The sequence below is a fragment of the Leucopleurus acutus genome, assembly GCF_964270905.1.
Source record: "Leucopleurus acutus genome assembly, chromosome: 4".
NCBI classification, from domain to species: Eukaryota; Metazoa; Chordata; class Mammalia; order Artiodactyla; family Delphinidae; genus Leucopleurus; species Leucopleurus acutus.
The window spans coordinates 148816710-148836894 of NC_139146.1; positions in this window are offsets into that span (position 1 = coordinate 148816710).

Genomic DNA, 20185 nt, shown 5'->3' on the forward strand with positions numbered 1-20185 from the left:
AACATTCTCTCAATAAGCCAAATTCAAAATTACAGAACCATCTTTCATTTTTCTTTGCTTCTTGTATCAAATCTCTAACAAAGCCACCCATCTTCTCCCATTCCTTTCTATTCTTTATAACAGGGGTCAGTAAACTTTTTCTATAAAAGACCAGGTAGGAAATAACTTAGCACAGCAACATGCTTAGATCTTAAACGCACTTTGCTAAGTGAAAGAAGTCCGACATAAAAAGGCTCATTTTGCACAATTCCATGTATATATAGCACTCTGGAAAAGGCAAAACTGTAGGGACAGAAAGAAGATTAGTGGTTGTCAGTGATAAAGGTGTAAAGAGAAAGGTTGAATATAAATGAACAACACTAGGGAACTTGGGGCACGGAGTGGGGTGGGAAAACTTCTGTACGGAATTGTGGGGATAAATACATGAGTCATCACAGTTGTCAAAACTCAAAGAACTGTACATTGTAGAGTGAATTTTACTGCATGTTAACTTTTAAAAATCAGATCAAACAGGATGTGGGGAGGGATGCAGGATGTGACAAATCTAGATGTATTTCAAAGGAATTACATAATCACAAAAAGTTGCTGACCCAAACAACTTTGGGAAACAGTTTCCTGACTGGATACTTCAAAGTTAAACACAAGAAGAAATGTACATTAACCCTACGCTCTAGCTTAGGGCTTGGCAAACTTTTTCAATAAAGGACTTGACCGTAAATATGTTCCGCTTGGCAAACAAGAATCTCTGTCCCCACTATTTAACTGTGTAGCTGGAATGCAGAAGCAGCCACAGACAATATGTAAACAAATGAGCATGGCTGTGTTCCAATAAAACTTTATTTATTAAACAGGTGCTGGGTTGGATTTGGCCTGTGAGCTGTACTTGGCCAATCTCTGCTAGAGTTGGTAAATTTATTCCTCACAAGGGTATGGCCTAGCAATTCTAAAACTACTTTACTTTTATGCTAGGGTTGAACTAATAAATATACTGTAGAAACTGACAGTTGGCTTTCTCACTGCCAAAGGAAGAAGTTACAAACAAGGAAAGCGTAAATGCTAGAATGAACCACGTGGTACTGGATTGGAGATGGGGGTATTCAAATGGATTCATGATTTTTTAATACCTACAAATATAATAGGAATAAATAGAGACATGTTTATAGACATGAGTTACGGTACATATATTCCCCAGTTCCATCCACTTAGAGGTGCTAGAAGAAGTGTCACCCCAGCAGCAATGAGCTTGGTTTCTAAATATCATTCTCTAATAAAAGGAACCGGGGCTCCTTGTAAAACTGGTTTTTGCCAGGGCTGGGGTAGGGAAAACTTTGGATAATCCTGGAGCGGTATGTGATGCCAGAAAGTAAGGAAGTGATTAAAAATAAATAATAAAAGATCAAGACATAGCGAAAGGGCCTAATAAAAGCTCCCAATAGCCAAAATTAGAACATTTTCAAAAACAAAATAAGTAACAATAGTATTGGATTGTAACCCAAAGAATGAAATACATATCCACACTGATATTAACACCCGCCCCCAAAGTGAACACATAAACAAACAAATAAACGGGAGAAAGGGACTAGTCTTCTTTACAAAAGATTTCCCATTAAAGATGTAGAAGGAATGAGGAAAATCACCATCAGAGCACCACGGCAACGACTGCTTCAGACAGGACAGGTTAAACACCTACCACACTGGTTCATAATGCCTATGCAATTGAAATTATACTTAAGATACTACCTTATAGCTAAGGTATATTTTCTAAGTGCACTCCATTCGTTATTTTGGGCTTAGGGTAAAAGAACATATGACAGCTGCTTTTAGGGTCCAGTTCTGAAGAAATTAGATAGATATAAGAACATCAAAGATAATGGCCTGCCATTATCCCTGGTGTATATCAGCAGAAGACTCAAGCCTCTGTGAGAAGCCCATTGTTTGACTTGACATCCAGCTCAGCCCAGAAGCAATAACAGCTTTACTGCAGGGAGGCTCTCAGCTAGGTAAGTCTAAATAAATCCCAGATCTCCATGTGCTGCGTATGTGCCCACATACTCCAAGATACAGAGTATGAGAGGACCAATAAGCCAACAGAGGCTTGGGGGTCATGGCGAAAATATTCCAGGATTTCAACACTGCAGGCAAATGACTGGGACCATTGACTTCAGAGCAGGTGCCAGTACAATGTCTCAAAACACCACACAGAAGCGGTCACATCCCAGCGGATACCAGTCAGGGGCTAGATAAGATTCCACGCTTCACAGAACATCAGCGAGGAGTCATATAATTCAATATGCTTCCACAAGGTTCCCGCAAGGTTACTTAGAAATTATCTGGAATTAGAGCAGGGGGGAGAAGAAGGAAATTTAAAAGACTGAAAACTTACACCAAAAAGCTTGAAACAAGCCAAAGAGCTTACTTATGCTGGAAGAGATGGAGAGATCATTATATTCTAAGGTGGGTTTTTAAAAAAAATAAATATACCTTTAAACGGACTAACAGTGTGAAACGCATGGTAAATATAAAATTGCTTTGATTTTAACGTTAACTTATTGAATACACGTGTAATGATTCTTTTTTTTTTTTTTTTTTTTTTTTTTTTTTGCGGTATGCAGGCCTCTCACCGCTGTGGCCTCTCCCGTTGCGGAGCACAGGCTCCGGACGCGCAGGCTCAGCGGCCATGGCTCACGGGCCCAGCCACTCCGCGGCATGTGGGATCTTCCCGGACCGGGGCACGAACCCGCGTCCCCTGCATCGGCAGGCGGACTCCCAACCACTGCGCCACCAGGGAAGCCCGATTCTTTTTTTTTATAACTGAATTGCTGGCCGTGCCGCACGTCTTGCAGGATCTTAGTTCCCAGGGATTGAACCCAGGCCCTCGGCAGTGAAAGCCCAGAGTCCTAACCACTGGACCGCCAAGGAATTCCCAAAAGTGGGGTGCTTTGTAAAAAATAAAAAAGTTGCATTTTATTGGTACGTGTGTAAGCAATTACTAAATTTGTAATACCTGTTTACTTTTATGTACCATTAGACTGAAAGTTCTATAGAAATGGGAACTGCATCTTTTTGGGGTTTTTTTTTTTTAACCATTGTATGCCTAGCATGGTAAAAGGTATTTGATAAATATTCATCATACGAGTGAATGAAAGAATGAAGAAGGTACTGCCCTGGAGCTCAAGACCTGGAAAGGCAAGCAGACATGCAAACAGATATTTAAGATAAACACTAATAAAAGCTATGATACTGATCAGGCATCTCTGCCTGTGAGGGACAAAGAATACTTGAGAGAGGAGGGGTGTAGATCTTGAAGGGTTAGCAGGGGGTTGACAAGGATCTTCTGAACCACAGAGAAACTTGGAAACTTTCTTGAGGTTAAACCCATTGATTTTATACTTCTTAGTATTTCCTCTGAGCCCTAGCACAGTAACAGACATTCAGTAAATGCAATGATTTTAGTTTCAGTTTGCAATCCATTAGTCAAAAGAAATTACCATCGCCTAAAACATATTTCCAACTGATGATGTTGGACGGAATGCTTTTTGTAAGCTAAATTGATCACTACAGTGGTCTTATGTAATGAGGTTTATTTATGAATTTCCTGCCATGAGATCAAATCAAATAATGATCATGGATAAACATATAAGTAAACTGATGGGTTTTTTTTTTTTTTTTTTGCTTTTTTGGTTTAAATATATACAAGTTTAATAATGATGCAATTTACCAAATCTCTAGGTTGGATTCTCTGAGCAAGTCTTCTGTGTTTTTCATTTGAATTTCTCTACCTACTTTATTAAAGTGTAATTGTATTTCTGTAAAAAATACTGAGCTTTAAATGTTATAAAAGGTTAATCTGACTTCTTTTATATCGCCATTTTGAATCTTCTTACTCTCAATGAATCAAAAATATGTAACGCAAAATAGAGAGAGGCAAAGAGAGGGAGGGAGAGAGAACTTCAATTAGGGGCACATACTGATCACGACTGAATCAGATTTCCATCAGATTTCAGGATAAAATCATAAACTTATAAAATTCAAATTATACTTCCAGAGGCCACCTTAGAAATCATCTACTCAATTCCTCTGTTTTACATATAAACTTATTAAACTAGAAACTGGACTCTAATCAATAACCAGAGAAGTATCCTAAATGTCTTGATTCGAATTATTATTTTTTAATAACAACTTTATTGGGATATAATTGACATACCATAAAATTAACTGTTTTAAAGTATACAATTCAATAGGGTTTAGTAGATTAACAGAGTTGCACAATCATCACCAATATCTAATTTTAGAGCACTTTCATCACCCCCAAAAGGAACCCAGCACCCGTTATGAGGCATGTTCCATTCCACCCTCCCTCAGCTGCTACCAACCTAATCTACTTTCTATCTCTATAGATTGGCCTATTCTGCATTTCATATAACTTTAATAGTACAATTTGTGGCTGGACTATTTCACTTATCGTAATGTTTTTAAGGTTTATCCATGTTGCAGCATATAATAGTACTTCATTCTTTTTTTTGCTAAATAATATTCCATTTTACGGATATGCCACATTTTATCGATCCATTCGTCACTTGAGAGACATTTGGGTTGTTTCTACTGTTTGGCTACTAGGAATAATGCTGCTATGAACATTTGTGTACAAGTTTGTGTTTGGACATATAATTTTAACCTTGAGTATATACCTAGCCATGGAATTGCTAGGTCATATAGAAAAGAAACTCTAGGTTAAAATTTTGAGGAACCGCCAAAGTGTTTTCTAAAGTGGCTGAAGCATTTTAAAATCCCACCAGCCATGCACGATGGTTTTAATTCCTCTGTGTTCTTGTCAACACTTACTATCTTCTGTCTTTCTTAATATAGTCATCCTAGTGGATATGAAGTGGTATCTTCTTGTTTTGATTTGTGTTTCCCTCATGGCTAACAATGTTGAGCATATTTTCATGTGTTTATTGTCCATCTGTTTATCTTCTTTGGAGAAATATTTATTCAAATCTATTCTCCATTTTTAAATTGATGTTATGCACTGAATGTTTGTGACCTGCCCCCTGCCCCATATTCATATGTTGAAATCCTAACCACAATGTGATAGCAGTAGGAGGTAGGGCTTTGGGGAGTCAATTAGGTCAGGAGGGTAGAGCCCTCATAGATGGGATCAGTGACCTTACAAAAGACTCCAGACTCTTGCTCTCTTTCTTCTGTGTGAGGATGCGTGAAGTCAGCTGTCTGCAACTTGCAATAGAGCTCTCACCAGAACCCAACTACGCTGACACTCCGATGTCAGACTTGCAGCTTCCAGAACTCTGAGAAATAAAGTTCTGTTGTTTATAAGCCACCCAATCTATGGTACTTTGTTACAGCAGCCCAACTGACTAAGACAGTGGGATGGTCTTTTTAATTACTGAGATGTAAAAGTATTTTTTATACATTCTGGATACCAGTCCCTTATCAGATACATGATTTGCTAATATTTTCTCCCACTCTGTGGGTTGCTTTTCACTTTCTTGATTGTTTCCTTTGAAGCACAAATTTTTAAAATTCTGACAAAGTCCATTTATCTTTTGTTTTTTGGTCACTTGTGTTTTTGGTGTTATATCTAAGACACCATTGCCTAACTCAAGGTTGCAAAGATCTATTCTCACATTTACCTCTTAGAGTTGTATAGTTTTAGCACTATGACACATTTTTCAGTTAATTTTGTATATGGTGTGAGGCAGGGTTTCAGCATCATTCTTTTACATGTGGATATCCAGTTGTCTCATTTGTTGAAAAGACTATTCTTTCCCCTAATGAATTGTCTGGGCACACTGGTTGAAAAGTAATTGACCATAAATGTAAGGGTTTATTTCTGTACTGTCAATTCTATTTCATTAATTTAGGGTTGAATTTATGATAATTCTTCTACTAGTACCTGATCCCACAATGTTTATTTTCTTACCAAACTACTATAAAATTAAATTCAATCCTCAAAATCAGCAGAAGTCACTTCTTCCCCTGTTTTTGGTACTAGGGCCCAGAAAGAGTATTGAGAAGTCCAGTACAAAGAAGCTCACTGTGCCTTTCTCTCTTTATTTTCACCTTCCTTCACTTTTCTTTGGTCATCTAAGTTATCTAAAGCCAAATTGCCTTATTCAGTGCACAAATTGGTTATAGTTGCTTTTCCTTGTCTCCTTTTCCTTCTCCATCCCATTCCCCTCCCCCCTCCCCATTTTGCTCCTTCTTTCTTCTCCTTCTTCCTCTTCCTCTTCTTCTTCACCTTTGTTCATGTGATTTCTTCATAAACTCAATTAGAAAGAAGTTCTACCACATTTTATTTTAAAAATTGGTATTTGATATTGTGGGCAAACTCAATTTATAATTTGTAAAGGGAGTAAAATTGTTTGTGTAGAAATAGCATCTTTTAATGTTTATAATTCCAACTTAAATCTAACAAATAGTGGATATGTATTTTTGTACCTCTGATCAGGACAAATATAGGTTGGTCAATGTGAGTGCATAAATGCCCTGGCTGCTGAGGTACAAATGTTTTTCTTCAAGTTTTGAGATTGTTGCTGTCAGTGGTGATGGTAGTGGTGGTGTTGGTGGTGGTTAAAAATAGCTCTTTATATGGGCTATTTTGTTACACATAGATTCCAAACTGTTCAAAGCTACAGACTTGATAACTCACATTCCCTGAGGACAGTTACTTGGTAAGTATCAGCTTTTGTAAATCTATTTGTATTTCCTTCCTTTGGTGTCAGCTGTATATCAATATTATAAAGAGAAGAGAGAAAAGCAAGATTTTCTGTGAAAGATTTAAATTTTAAATCTAACATAATTAAAAGAGAGCTCAAAAAGCCTGAATATTTATTATTGTGATTACTGCTATAATGACAATTAATGAAGAATACTTAATGTCCAACTACTATTCTTTAAATACTTCTAACAGATTCCAAAGCTCCTAAAAAAACTATATGAATTAATTCATTAGCCTAAAAATTATTTAATGAGGTCCTATGTAGCTGGTATTGTGTTAAACATACAGAGATCATAAAGATAAATGAGGCCCAGTCCCTTATGAAATACTTGATAATCTGGTAGAAAAGAAAAACTGATGCTTTAAAAACCATAATACAAGTGATGCAGATTATTTAAAGGGTACAATAAGAATTAAGGGGATTGATACAAAGTAGAATTGTTTCTGGAGCAAGTGAAAGATATCAGGAAACATTTCATGGAAGAAGTAATTTAGAGTTTAGAACTCATTTCACTTCCCCTCTAAAACACAGTGCCTGTAAATCAAAGCTCTTCTCATTCATTCCAAAATTCCTTCATCCTTCTCTCTCTTTCTCTCCCACCATCTCTTCCACCCGTTCTCCTCTCCCCCTTTCTCCACATTTCTTATTTGCCAGGAACCAGTTTGGAGTAGAGAGGAGACTAACAGGGTGTAGGGACTGGAATAAGCTGATAGAGTATTTGTAGTGATGGTGACATGTCTATGTTGATATGAACATCATTATCTTTAAGTCATTATAATTTTAGCATCATAGTACTTCACTGAAGACACTGATGATTTTTAAAATTATGTCATACAAACTGAAAAATCCCATGGGCTGCATTTTTGTCTCTCCTAAGCTTCCCATCTCGGTGGAATTCTTCTTTTTAACATCTTTATTGGAGTATAATTGCTTTACACTGATGTGTTAGTTTCTTCTGTATAACAAAGTGAATCAGATACACATACATCACTATATCTCTCGCTCTTGGGTCTCCCTCCCACCCTCCCTATCCCAACCCTCTAGGTGGAAACAAAGCACTGAGCTGATCCTCCTGTGCTATGTGCTGCTTCCCACTAGCGATCTATTATACATTTGGAAGTGTATATACGTCCATGCCACTCTCTCACTTCGTCCCAGCTTACCATTCCCGTTTCCCGCGTCCTCAAGTCCATTCTCTATGTCTGCCTCTTTATTCCTCTACTGCCCCTAGGTTCTTCAGTACCTTTTTTTTTTTTTTAAGACTCCATATATATGTGTTAGCATACGGTATTTGTTTTTCTCTTGCTGACTTACTTCACTCTGTATGACAGTCTCTAGGTCCATCCACCTCACTACAAATAACTCAATTTCATTTCTTTTTATGGCTGCGTAATATTCCATTGTATATATGTGCCACATCTTCTTTATCTATTCATCTGTCGATGGACACTTAGGTTGATTCCATGTCCTGGCTATTGTACATAGAGCTGCAATGAACATTGTGCTACATGACTCTTTTTGAATTATGGTTTTCTCAAGATATATGCCCAGTAGTGGGATTGCTGGGTCGTACGGTAGTTCTATTTTTAGTTTTTTAAGGAAACTCCATAGTGGCTGTATCAATTTACATTCCCACCAACAGTGCAAGAGGGTTCCCTTTTCTCCACACCCTCTCCAGCATTTATTGCTTGTAGATTTTTTGATGGCCATTCTGACTGCTGTGAGGTGATACCTCATTGTAGTTTTGATTTGCATTTCCCTAATGATTACTGATGTTGAGCATCCTTCCATATGTTCGTTGGCAGTCTGTATAACTTCTTTGGAGAAATGTATATTTAGGTCTTCTGCCCATTTTTGGATTAGGTTACTTGTGTTTTTGATTTTGAGCTGCATGAGCTGCTTGTGTATTTTGGAGATTAATCAATCCTTTGTCAGTTACTTCATTTGAAAATATTTTCTCCCATTCTGAGGGTTGTCTTTTCATCTCATTTATGGTTTCCTTTGCTGTGCAAAAGCTTTTAAGTTTTGTAAGGTGCCATTGGTTTATTTTTGTTTTTATTTCCATTTCTCTAGGAGGTGGGTCAAAAAGGATCTTGCATTTATGTCATGGAGTGTTCTGCCTACATTTTCCTCTAAGAGTTTGATAGTGTCTGGCCTTACATTTAAGTCTTTAATCCATTTTGAGTATACTTTTGTGTATAGTGCTAGGGAGTGTTCTAATTTCACTCTTTTATATGTAGCTGTCCAGTTTTCCCAGCACCACTTACTGAAGAGGTTGTCTTTTCTCCATTGTATATTCTTGCCTCCTTTATCAAAGATAAGGTGACCATATGTGTGTGGGTTTCTCTCTGGGCTTTCTATCCTGTTCGATTGATCTATATTTCTGTTTTTGTGACAGTACCATACTGTCTTGATTACTGTAGCTTTGTAGTATAGTCTGAAGTCCAGGAGCCTGATTCCTCCAGCTCTGTTTTCCTTTCTCAAGATTGCTTTGCCTATTCAGGGTGTTTTGTGTTTTGACACAAAGTGTGAAACTTTTTGTTCTAGTTCTGTGAAAAATGCCACTGGTAGTTTGATTGGGATTGCAATGAATCTGTAGACTGCTTTGGATAGTATACTCATTTTCACAAGGTTGATTCTTCCAATCCAATAACATGGTATATCTCTCCATCTGTTTGTATCATCTTTAATTTCTTTCATCAGTGTCTTATAGTTTTCTGCATACAGGTCTTTTTTCTCCTTAGGTAGGTTTATTCCTAAGTATTTTATTCTTTTTGCTGCAATGGGAAATGGGAGTGTTTCCTTAATTTTTCTTTCAGATTTTTCATCATTAGTGTATAGGAATGCAAGAGATTTCTGTACATTAATTTTGTATCCTGCTACTTTTCCAAATTCATTGATCAGTTCTTGTAGTTTTCTGGTGGCATCCCTAGGATTCTCTATGTAGAGTATCATGTCATCTGCAAACAGTGACAGCTTTACTTCTTCTTTTCCGATTTGGATTCCTTTAATTTCTTTTTTTTCTCTGACTGTGGTGGCTAAATCTCCCAAAACTATGTTGAATAATAGTGGTGAGAGTGGGCAACCTTGCCTTGTCCCTGATCTCAGTGGAAATGGTTTCAGTTTTTCACCATTGAAAACGATGTTGGCTGTGGCTTTGTCATATATGGCCTTTATTATGTTGAGGAAAGTTCCCTCTATGCCTACTTTCTGCAGGGTTGTTACCATAAATGGGTGTTCGATTTTGTCGAAAGCTTTCTCTGCATCTATTGAGATGATCACATGGTTTTTCTCCTTCAATTTGTTAATGTGGTTTATCACATTGATTGATTTGTGTATATTGAAGAATCCTTGCATTCCTGGAATAAACCCCACTTGATCATGGTGTATGATCCTTTTAATGTGCTGTTGGATTCTGTTTGCTAGTATGTTGTTGAGGATTTTTGCTAGATGTAGTTTTGATGTATTTTTGGGGAGGAAGGTGACCTCCATGTCTTACTCCTCTGTCATCTTGAAGGCACCCCCTCAATGGAATTTTTCAAACATAATTATTTGATCTTTGATAAAGAGTAGACAAAAGCATGTGAATTCAACTTCAAATTACACAAGATTTTTTTAATTGCAGAAAATACGGTGATTGCTAAATTATAATTTTGACCCATAACTTTAGAGAGTGAATATATCTAAAATGAAACTAGAATGAATCATATTTTAAGCAAAGATGAAATAAAGCATAAAGAAAGCAAGTGTATACTTACAAAACTTTAGAGATATTTAGGTAGTATTTCTGAAGATACAAAATAAGAAACTATTTTTACACATAATGTGGATAGCTGGAGAATGATTTAATTCTCCATAAAATGCCTTTAATTTTTCAATCTTATGAAAAGTAAGCTTGCCTCTTATCTATATGGTAGAAACTTGATAATATTCATTTTAAATATTCTGTATATTCTCCTTTAAAAAACTGAGGAGTGGGTAAATTCTAAATTAGTAAATTATTTATGTTGTCATATGCTATTAGAACATGGCATTTGGAATGCCAACACAGAGCAAAAGGAATAAGGTATTATATCATACTTTCTAATAAATGCTAAAAAGACCCTTTTAAGCTATAGAGGCTATTTCCATATATGTTGATTTTAGCAACTATCAGACCTTTTTAAGAGTAGTGTGTGTGTGTGTGTGTGTGTGTGTGTGTGCGCGCGCGCGCGCGCGCGCCTGTGCAGACCAGATTATAATAAAAAAGAAAGATAAATGCTAATATTGAAAGCAATGTATTAAATATGATAAGTTAATTGTCCAAAGGATCACTTATCCAAAGATTCATTTTATCTAGTTTTTATACATACGTCTAGGCACATAGCCTATTATTTTAAAACTTAATCTAAAAACATTTTATTGGCCAAGGTTTCTTGCTCAAATCTACGAAGAACAATCCCTTTTTTGCTAAATAGCTTATTCTTTACCATAATGAACATGGCACCCTCACAAATTATATTTGCAAAGTGTTTTCATGCAAAATTAAAGTGTTATAACTATGCCATTAAACTCTAAAATCCCATGTAAGGCAGATGGGACCCGAGTGTGAACAATGCATTGTAGACCACCTTGACATTGATTTCCTGAAATGGGAGGCATGAGGAATAGGGACTACTGTGCCCTCAATCCCTGTTTCTCACCTCTCCAGGTGCCTTGCTGCATTAATTAATTGCACTTTATCTTATGCATTCTGCCCTTCAACCCACAAACACTCATGTCTTTCCCATCCTAAAAATTCCCATTCTCTCAAATACTATTCAAAATACCTCCCCATATCTCTACCAAATATTTTGGAAAATACAGTGCATTTTACTTTGTGTCTCATAATCCATTGAGACAGAGACTGTTAGTGTCTATCCTGTTCTTTGTCTCTAACTGCACCCTGATCAATGTGCCCAGATAAAATATTTTATTTCCCAGTCATTCTGGCAGCTAGGGGTGTTCAATGTGTTTCAAGCAGAATTTAGGTAGATTTCAAAAAAAGTGTTGAACAGGGGGTTTTAACATGTTCCCTCTTGCCATTAGTCCTTTCTCCTTCCTACTGTCTAGAATACACGTCTGGTGTCTAAAGCCCCAACAACCATCTGGACAATGAAAAAAGCTTTAGGATGGAAGCCATGGCCAAACACAGTAGAGGAGAAAGATAAAGGAGCCTGTGAGCCAGGTAACTATGGAGATTCCTACCAGCTCTGGGATGTCTCTTCCTGACTTCCTCCATGAAAGACATGAATGTTTAACTTTTGTTTTATTTCATTATAACTTTTAAAATTACCAGTCCTCTCCTTTAAACTACTCTTTATCTTCATTTACTTATTGATGTAGTGTTGAATGCATTTATTTAAACATTCACATGTGTAGTAAACTATATACATTTAGATGATATTATTTAAGGCTGTGAACTTTAGTTTTAACATATAAATAATATTTTAACATAATATAGTTCAGTCCATATACTATGTTGATTTTAATTAGTTGATATTTTATATGTATGCATATAGATGCAAGAGTATAAGTAAAATGATTCTTTGCAAGCTCAATTGTCTTCTGATTTCTATGAATCAGCTTAGGAGTTTTTTGACAAACAGAAATTACTCACTAGTTATTTTTAAGGTCTCAAAATCAAATAGAAATCATAGAAATTAATCTCAATTTGACCTTAAAGAAGAATATAATCACTGTTGATATTTAAAATTCCTCAGAGAAATATGATATTTAAAAATTTTACCCATATGTAAATCATTATTTTTCAGCCAAATATAATCTTAGTTGATACATTTGTGCAACCCTCAACCTCTGAATTTTTTCTCGTCCCTTTCCTCTAACAAAACTCCTCTCTTAAAGGTCATTCATTAACCCGAGTTGCCAAATCCAATATTTAAATGCTAATTGAAAAGTTACATGTCATTCATCTTCTACTTTTACCACATGTACCGAAGTCTTACAACTCTGTTCTTTTTTTTTCTTCGTTCTTCACCCTTGGATTTTCCCCTACTTCACATCAGCCTCCCTTTTTTCGTTGATTCCTCTCTTCTAGCTGCCTATTAAATATTAGCTCCCTTATAGTTCACGTTCAGTTTTTTCTTGTTACTGTATATCTCCTACAATGCCAAAACTTTCTCTTACTAATATGATAGTGCTACCAAAATTTATATCTCAAACCTGACATTCCCCTTGAGCTCCACACTCATGTTTCAGAGCACCTGCTGTCCTACCAGGATATCCTGTAAACAGTTTAAGTAAGTGTCAAACTTACTATCATTCCATCAGAGCCAGTCACCCTTCAGACTCTGCTCTGCTCAATGACTGAGGCAGTACCACCAGAAACAGTACCACAAGACCCTCACACAAGAAGGGAGAAGATAAAAATCTTGTGCATGTGAATAAGGGCTCATCCTGTTTCAAGTAAGAAAATTCCAAATCTACTCAGTTTAAGCAAATAAGGGAACATATTGACTCATATTTCTGTAATAAACTAGCTGCTGACTCGGTGCAATCCAGTTGTTTAATCCCTGTCTTCAAGAATATGTTTTCCCTCCTCTCTGTCACTTAGTTTTGTTTTCAACTTTGCTGGCTTATTTCTCAATCATATTCATTCCAGTGGCAACAAAGAAAGGCAACAAAATCTAAAAGCGTATATTATCAAAGTTTAAGAATTTCATTGGGAAGAAAATCTCTTCTCCAATATTTCAAGCAAAAGCCAAGGAATGACTCTCATTGATTTGAGTTAGATCACAGGTCCCTAAATGATCACTAAAATTCTCATTACCTTCCTCAGACCCAAGTAAGTGGAACCCCTGACCTGGGCTCCACACCTCAGGCCCCCTTTTAATCCCCTAACTCCCACCAGTTCAAAGTGCCTTTGCCAAAGTTTTCATAATCCTCTTCTGGTGATTGGAATCACCCAGAATCTGCATTATTATCCAGGAAGGGCACCCAGAGCCTAGATTAGGACCTGTGTGGGTGAGATTTCTTAGGAGCACTCTCCAACTCTCTTTACCACTCATTGAGGTCAACCAGATGCCTGAAGAGCTCCCAGAATCATACCCATAGGGTTGTCCTAAGGCCCTGAAGTCGAGTTCTGGAGTCAGGCCTTGGTTCCAAGAGGGTGGCTTGGTGACCAGATCATCCTCACTGGCCAGGACGGGATTTCTTTCATGGTATCACAATACCCACATTCCATGGGTATTCTGCCCATGGAATGGTGCAAACACACTAATTTTGGGTGACTCTTACACATAGACACAAAAGCTGTGTACTATGGCTTTTCCATACTTTCTTCACTGTGTGCTTTAGTTTGCATGGCTTTAATAGCTTATCTTCTCATTCACAAATCCTTTCTTCTGCTCAGTCTAATTTGATAAAAACCCAAATATTGAACTCTTAATTTTAATTATTATGATTTTCTGTTCAAGAATTTCTATTTGATTCTTTTTTGTAGATTCTGGTGCTTTGGTGAAATTCTCCATTGTGTCATCTATTTTCTCAAACATAAGTAATAGTTACTTAAAATCTGTGTCTGACAACTCCAGTTTATGGATTATCTTTAGATATGTTTCTGTTGTCTATTTTTCCTCTTGTTTGCATTAGCTAGCATTTCCAGTATGATGTTGAAAAGGAGTGGTGAAGGGACTTCTTTGCCTTTTTCTTGATCTTAGTGGGAAAGTCTCTAGTTTTTCATCATTAAGTATGATGTTAGCTGCAGGTTTTTGAAGACGATTTTTTATCAATTTGAGGAAGTTCCCTTCTATTCCAAGTTTGATGAGAATTTGTATCATGAATGGGTATTGGATTTTGTCAGATGCCTTTTCGGCATCTATTCATGTGATCATGTGATTTTTCTTCTTTCACTTGTTGATATGATGGATAACATTAATTGATTGTCAAATGTTAAAACACCTTGCATACCTAGGATAAATGCCACTTGGTCATGTTGTACAATTCCTTTTATACATTGTTGGATTCAATTTGCTAATATTTTGTTGAAGATTTTGCATCTGTGTTCATGAGAAATATTAATTTCTAGTTTTCTTTTCTAGTAATGTCTGTGCCTTGTTTTCAAATTAGGATAATGCTGACCTCCTAGAATGAGTTAGAAAGTATTCCCTCTGCTTCTATATTCTGGAAGAGAGTATAGAGAATTGGCATAAATTCTTCCTCAAATGTTTGGTATAATTCAGTGGTGAATCTGTCTGGACCTAGTGTTTTCTCTTTTGGAAGATTATTCATTATTGATTCAATATTAAATAGACATAGGCCTTTTCAGATTATCTACTCCTTCTTGTGTGAGTTTTGGGAGATTGTGTTTTTTAAGCAATTGGTCCATTTCATCTAGGTTATCAAATTTGTGGTCATTGAGTTGTTCTTAGTATTTCTTTTTAATCTTTTCATTGTTCATGGGATCTGAAGTGATGTCCCCTTCTTCAATTCTGATATTAGTAATTTGTAGCTCCTAACAAATATTTGAAACATACTCTCCACTTGGCCTCTGAACACCGGTCTCTGGGGTGTCCTTCTATCTCACAGAACAGCTTAATGCTTTGCTGGATCATCCTTATCTTGCTGACTTCTAAAATTTGGAGTGCCCCTGGAGGTCCTCTGACCTCCTCTCTTCAATCTACACTTACTCCCAGTTTTTAAATACCATGTATTTCCATATGACTCCAAACTGCATACCTCTGGCCCTGAACTTTTTGCTAAGCTCTAGATTTTTGTATCTGACTCTCTACTAGAAAATTCTACCTGATTATCTAATGGTTATCTCAAACTCAACATATTCTAAAGGGAATTCTTTATTTAAGTACCAGCAGCAGTCCCTCTCCTACAAAAGAGCTTCTCCTAGTTTTTCACCTTTTGTTATACTCTATTCCCTATTTTTTAATAGTTCTTAGACCAAAACAACTCTATTCCCTATTTTTATGGTTGCTTAGGCTAAAACGTTAGAATAATTCTTCACACTTCTCTTCCTTCCACTTTATATTAGCAAATTCTGTCAGCTCTCTCTTCCAGATAAATAAATCCAGATCCCAGGCACTCATCAGCACCTCTACTTCACTTGTGCAGTCACAGTCAGTACTCATCAGGAGGACTGTGAGAGGCACTTTACGAGGTTCCCTGCCACCACTCTTTCCCCCTCTATTCTAACATAGCAGCTAGAGTGATCACCCAGAATACACATCAGATCACGTTACTATCCTGCTTAAGCAATCCAAAGCCAACACGGTTTACTCAGAGGAATGGCCAAGACCTTTACAATGGTCTCTTTGCACCACACTGTGTCCAAACCCCTAAACCATTCCCTCTCTAGCCTCGTCTCCCAGTGTTCACCCCTTCACTCACTCAAATCTAGCTTTCCATTGTTTTTTAGATCTAAATCCAAACTGCTCACCATGATCTACAGGTTCTATGAGTCTGTCTTCTAGTGCTCTCCCTGCTCTATTCCCTTACTTGGTGCTTGCCATATTGGCCTTCTTGTTCTTTCTCAAATAGCAAGTCCATCCTACCTCAGGGCCCTTGCACCAGATTCCGCCTCTGGCTGGACTGCCCTTGCCCCAGATAGCTGCAAGTGTAAGTCTTATTTCAAATCCCTTCGGGTCTTTGCTCAAATACTACTTGATCAGCAATGCCTTTTCTGATTATCCTATGTAAAATTACAGGCCCATTATCATTCTGTATATTTCTCTGTAGCAGTTACTACCACAAAAATATGCATTTATGTCCCGTCCTTCCCTCATAGGTCTGAGGGGTCAGGGAAAGCTTTCCTGAAAAGGTGGTGCTTCAGCTGAGCCATAAATCAGAGTAGACTATCCAAAAAAGGGAAGAAGCACATTCAGTAAAAGGGTTAAAAATTATAAGGCCCTGAATCTAGAAAGGCAGACACAGGAAATATCTGTATTGTAAAAGGACCATGTGAGTCATGCTGAGGACTTTGCATTTTATCTCAAGCATAATGAAAGATTTATGGAGTAGGATTACATGATTAGAATTTCTTTTTTTTTTAATCAAAGAGAAATCTTTGTGTTTTTTTTAATAAATTTATTTATTTTTGGCTGCGTTGGGTCTTCGTTGCTGCATGTGGGCTTTCTCTAGTTGTGGCGAGCGGGGGCTACTCTTTGTGGCAATGTGCAGGCTTCTCATTGCGGTGGCTTCTCTTGTTGCAGAGCACAGGTTCTAGGCGCATGGGCTTCAGTAGTTGTGGCATATGGGCTCAGTAGTTGTGGCTCACGGGCTCTAGAGAACAGGCTCAGAAGTTGTGGGGCAGGGGCTTATTTGCTCCGTGGCATGTGGGATCTTCCCCGACCAGGGCTCGAACCCGTGTCCCCTGCATTGGCAGGCAGGTTCTTAACCACTGCACCCCCACGGAAGTCCCTAGAATTTCATTTTGAGAAGATGCTTTTAGCTGTTTGAAGAAGAGATGGATTCAATGGAGGCCAAGGACGTATAGGAAAGTCAGCGGGAGGCTCTTGCAACGGCAGACATGTTATCTGTCATGTGATGGCTTCTGAGATTCATCTTCTACAGTATTAACCATGAATCTCTTGCAGCCTCTTGGTCCAAATTTCTTCTACTGATTTTGAGATAGTCATATGTTTTTCCTTGGTTTGATATTAGCCATTTATAATACCTTAAAATGAAGAGTTAACTTTTCCATCAATATATGAATTTTCTTTCATCTTTAAGTATGCAATCAAAGGCTATCTATACCTGGTTTAAAAAAAAACTTTTTATAACTAGCTCAGATTTTGGATGTAGGTAGTAAGGAAGGAACTTGTTCCAGCATCCCCTTGAGAGCATCCCCTGCTGTTGTAAAGAGAAACCAGTACAAATAGAAAGAGAAAATATAGCAAAGATTTCAAACTGCACACATTTTGCTGTGAATATATTCATATCTGCAATCCACACAGGGAACAATTTTCTTTTATAGGATAATGATGTCCATGAGATGGAGTTCTACTGGGATATTTCTGTAGTCAAACAAATATTTGTACATGTTTCCATTCATTTTTTTTTTACAAATGAAATGACAAAATAATACCCTATGTCCTTGATAATTCCAACTCTAGTGCTTTTAGCTGGCAGCTCCTTCTGTAATATGTACAAATTCTATTTGTTGCTTTCAACCTCATAGGTGCCTCTTTCAGCCATCTGAGTTCAACCTTGGTCTGTCATTTTTAAAACCATAAAATGGCCAGAGAACATATTCTAGGGACTGCTTCATAATAGCTGAATCAGTAACTGTGTCTCAACTAGTAAACGGTTCCATATGGTTAGGAACTTAGATTGTGATCTTAAGTCAAGGGTGTTTGGATTTAGCAAGAAATTACTTGGAGTTTTACCTTATCCCTAGTCTATTTTTACATGTTAAAATTATAACTACACATAAAATTCCCCTTACACATAATAGTTAAGGCTGAAAATTTCTGTGAAATGCAGTATTTTGGTTTCTGAGTCTGTGTGTGTGTGTGCGCGTATTTGAATTTTCTTTACCAGGTATAGATAGTCTTTGATTCCATATTCAAAGATGACACTTAAAATCCATACAGTCAAGGAAGAGTTACCCGTGAACGTAAACTTGATGTATGTGTTACAAATCTGTGAAGAGTTAGAATACAATGTAATTGACTTAACTACCCAAACTACACTGACCAGAGTTTAGCCTTTTTAAAAACATAAATTAGATAATATATTTTTAAATAATTCGGAGTGTTATCCCAAGGAAGATGAAGAGGGTACCCACTTCCTCAACTGCTCATCCTGAGCTATTTATTCACTCAACAGTTACCTTCTTTGTTATAATGGCTTTCAGGTAAATTTCCGTTTCAAGAATGTGTTCTGCAGATTTAAATGGCCCAGTTATTTGGAAGATGAAATGAGATAATTTATGTAGAGGAAAGTTGCACAACAGTCAGCAAGTGTTAACTCTCTTTCTTCCCCCTTTTATCCTTCCCATTCCATATCCCTCTTCCCCTTTCTCCCATCCTTCACTCAGGTATGCTACCATGTCTCCAATAATCATTTTCCAGATAAACAAAATCATGAAATAGAAATATTTGATATCGAAACAAACCTCCCCAAACACGGCATTTTAAAAAATAATGCTTTCATGTGATATCATTTACCGATTTTATTCCACAGAAATTAAAGACAGAAAAGATCTCTGGTCACTTTCTGTTTCTGATAGCTGATATTTTATATTAACCAGTGACGACTGCATCAGGCCTCCACGCCAAGATATCACAATAGAATGATGAATATGCAATCCTGATACTGAAAAACCTTTCAAATTGTAAACAATATTTACGAACACAGGATACTACTGATGTTATATTACTCAATGGAAAGGCAGGATATAAATTCTTTTTGCCTTTTGTTCTTTACTTTCTCTACTTTTTCGAGGGGTGGGGTAAGGTGGAGTCATTCTCTTTTAATTTTACATATGATCAAGGCAATGACGATGCCTTGGAAAAAAAGCATAAAACAGCAAGCAGGGACATTTACCTAGTGCTCACCATGTGCCAGGCCCTGTTCTAAGTGTCAATACTTTATAAAGTCACTGAACTCCCACGTGGACTCTTTAGGGCAGTGCGATATCCCCACTTCAGGCCCCAGAGGCAACCATTATTTTCACCTCCCACCCCCTCCCCCCAGCTTTCATTCTCCTCCTTAATATCATTCTTATCATCTTACCATCTCTGGGGTCCATCAACCATTATGGAAGATGAGAGGGCCCAGATCCTCCTTTATCTTCTCCTACTGGTCAGGGATCAGTTGGCACATGAGTGAAGTCGAGCCACTTAACTCAACTCTAAGCTCACCCTGGCACTTAGACTTTGGGTGTCTGACGTAAGAACACATCCTGATGGTTAGATGTTAGGTCATCTCAGCAGCCATGACTCAGCGTCAGCAATGCTGGTAGTGGCACCTTGACCTGATCCCTCCTGCAGTGGCTGTTCTTCCCACTGATTCATCTTCAGCATCCTAGTCCTGCCCATTCACCCTCTCTCATCCCCCAGCCCCCAGGTGAATCTGTGGGGTACCATTTCATTTCAATAAACCCTCTTTCTTTCTCCACAATTTTTTCCTTCTAAGACAACCATACTTGGTTTCTGTTGTTTGTAATTCAGATCCTTGATACAGAAATTGGGACTGAGAGTAAGGTTAACATTAAGAGACTCTAAAATGTGGTCTTAGCTGAGCCAAGGAGGTTGGGTGGAGACCAATGGGACACATCTATTCAGTGGTTGGAAGACTGTAGTTATTAATACATGGTAACGGAAATAATCATTTCTGTCCATCTGTACCCTGGAGAACCAGATCATGTACATATTGAAGCTTTTGCAAGAAGGGACTTCGGAGGAAAAATTAGGATGTTAGAGTGTGTTGACTATTTTTAGTGGCCTTCAATA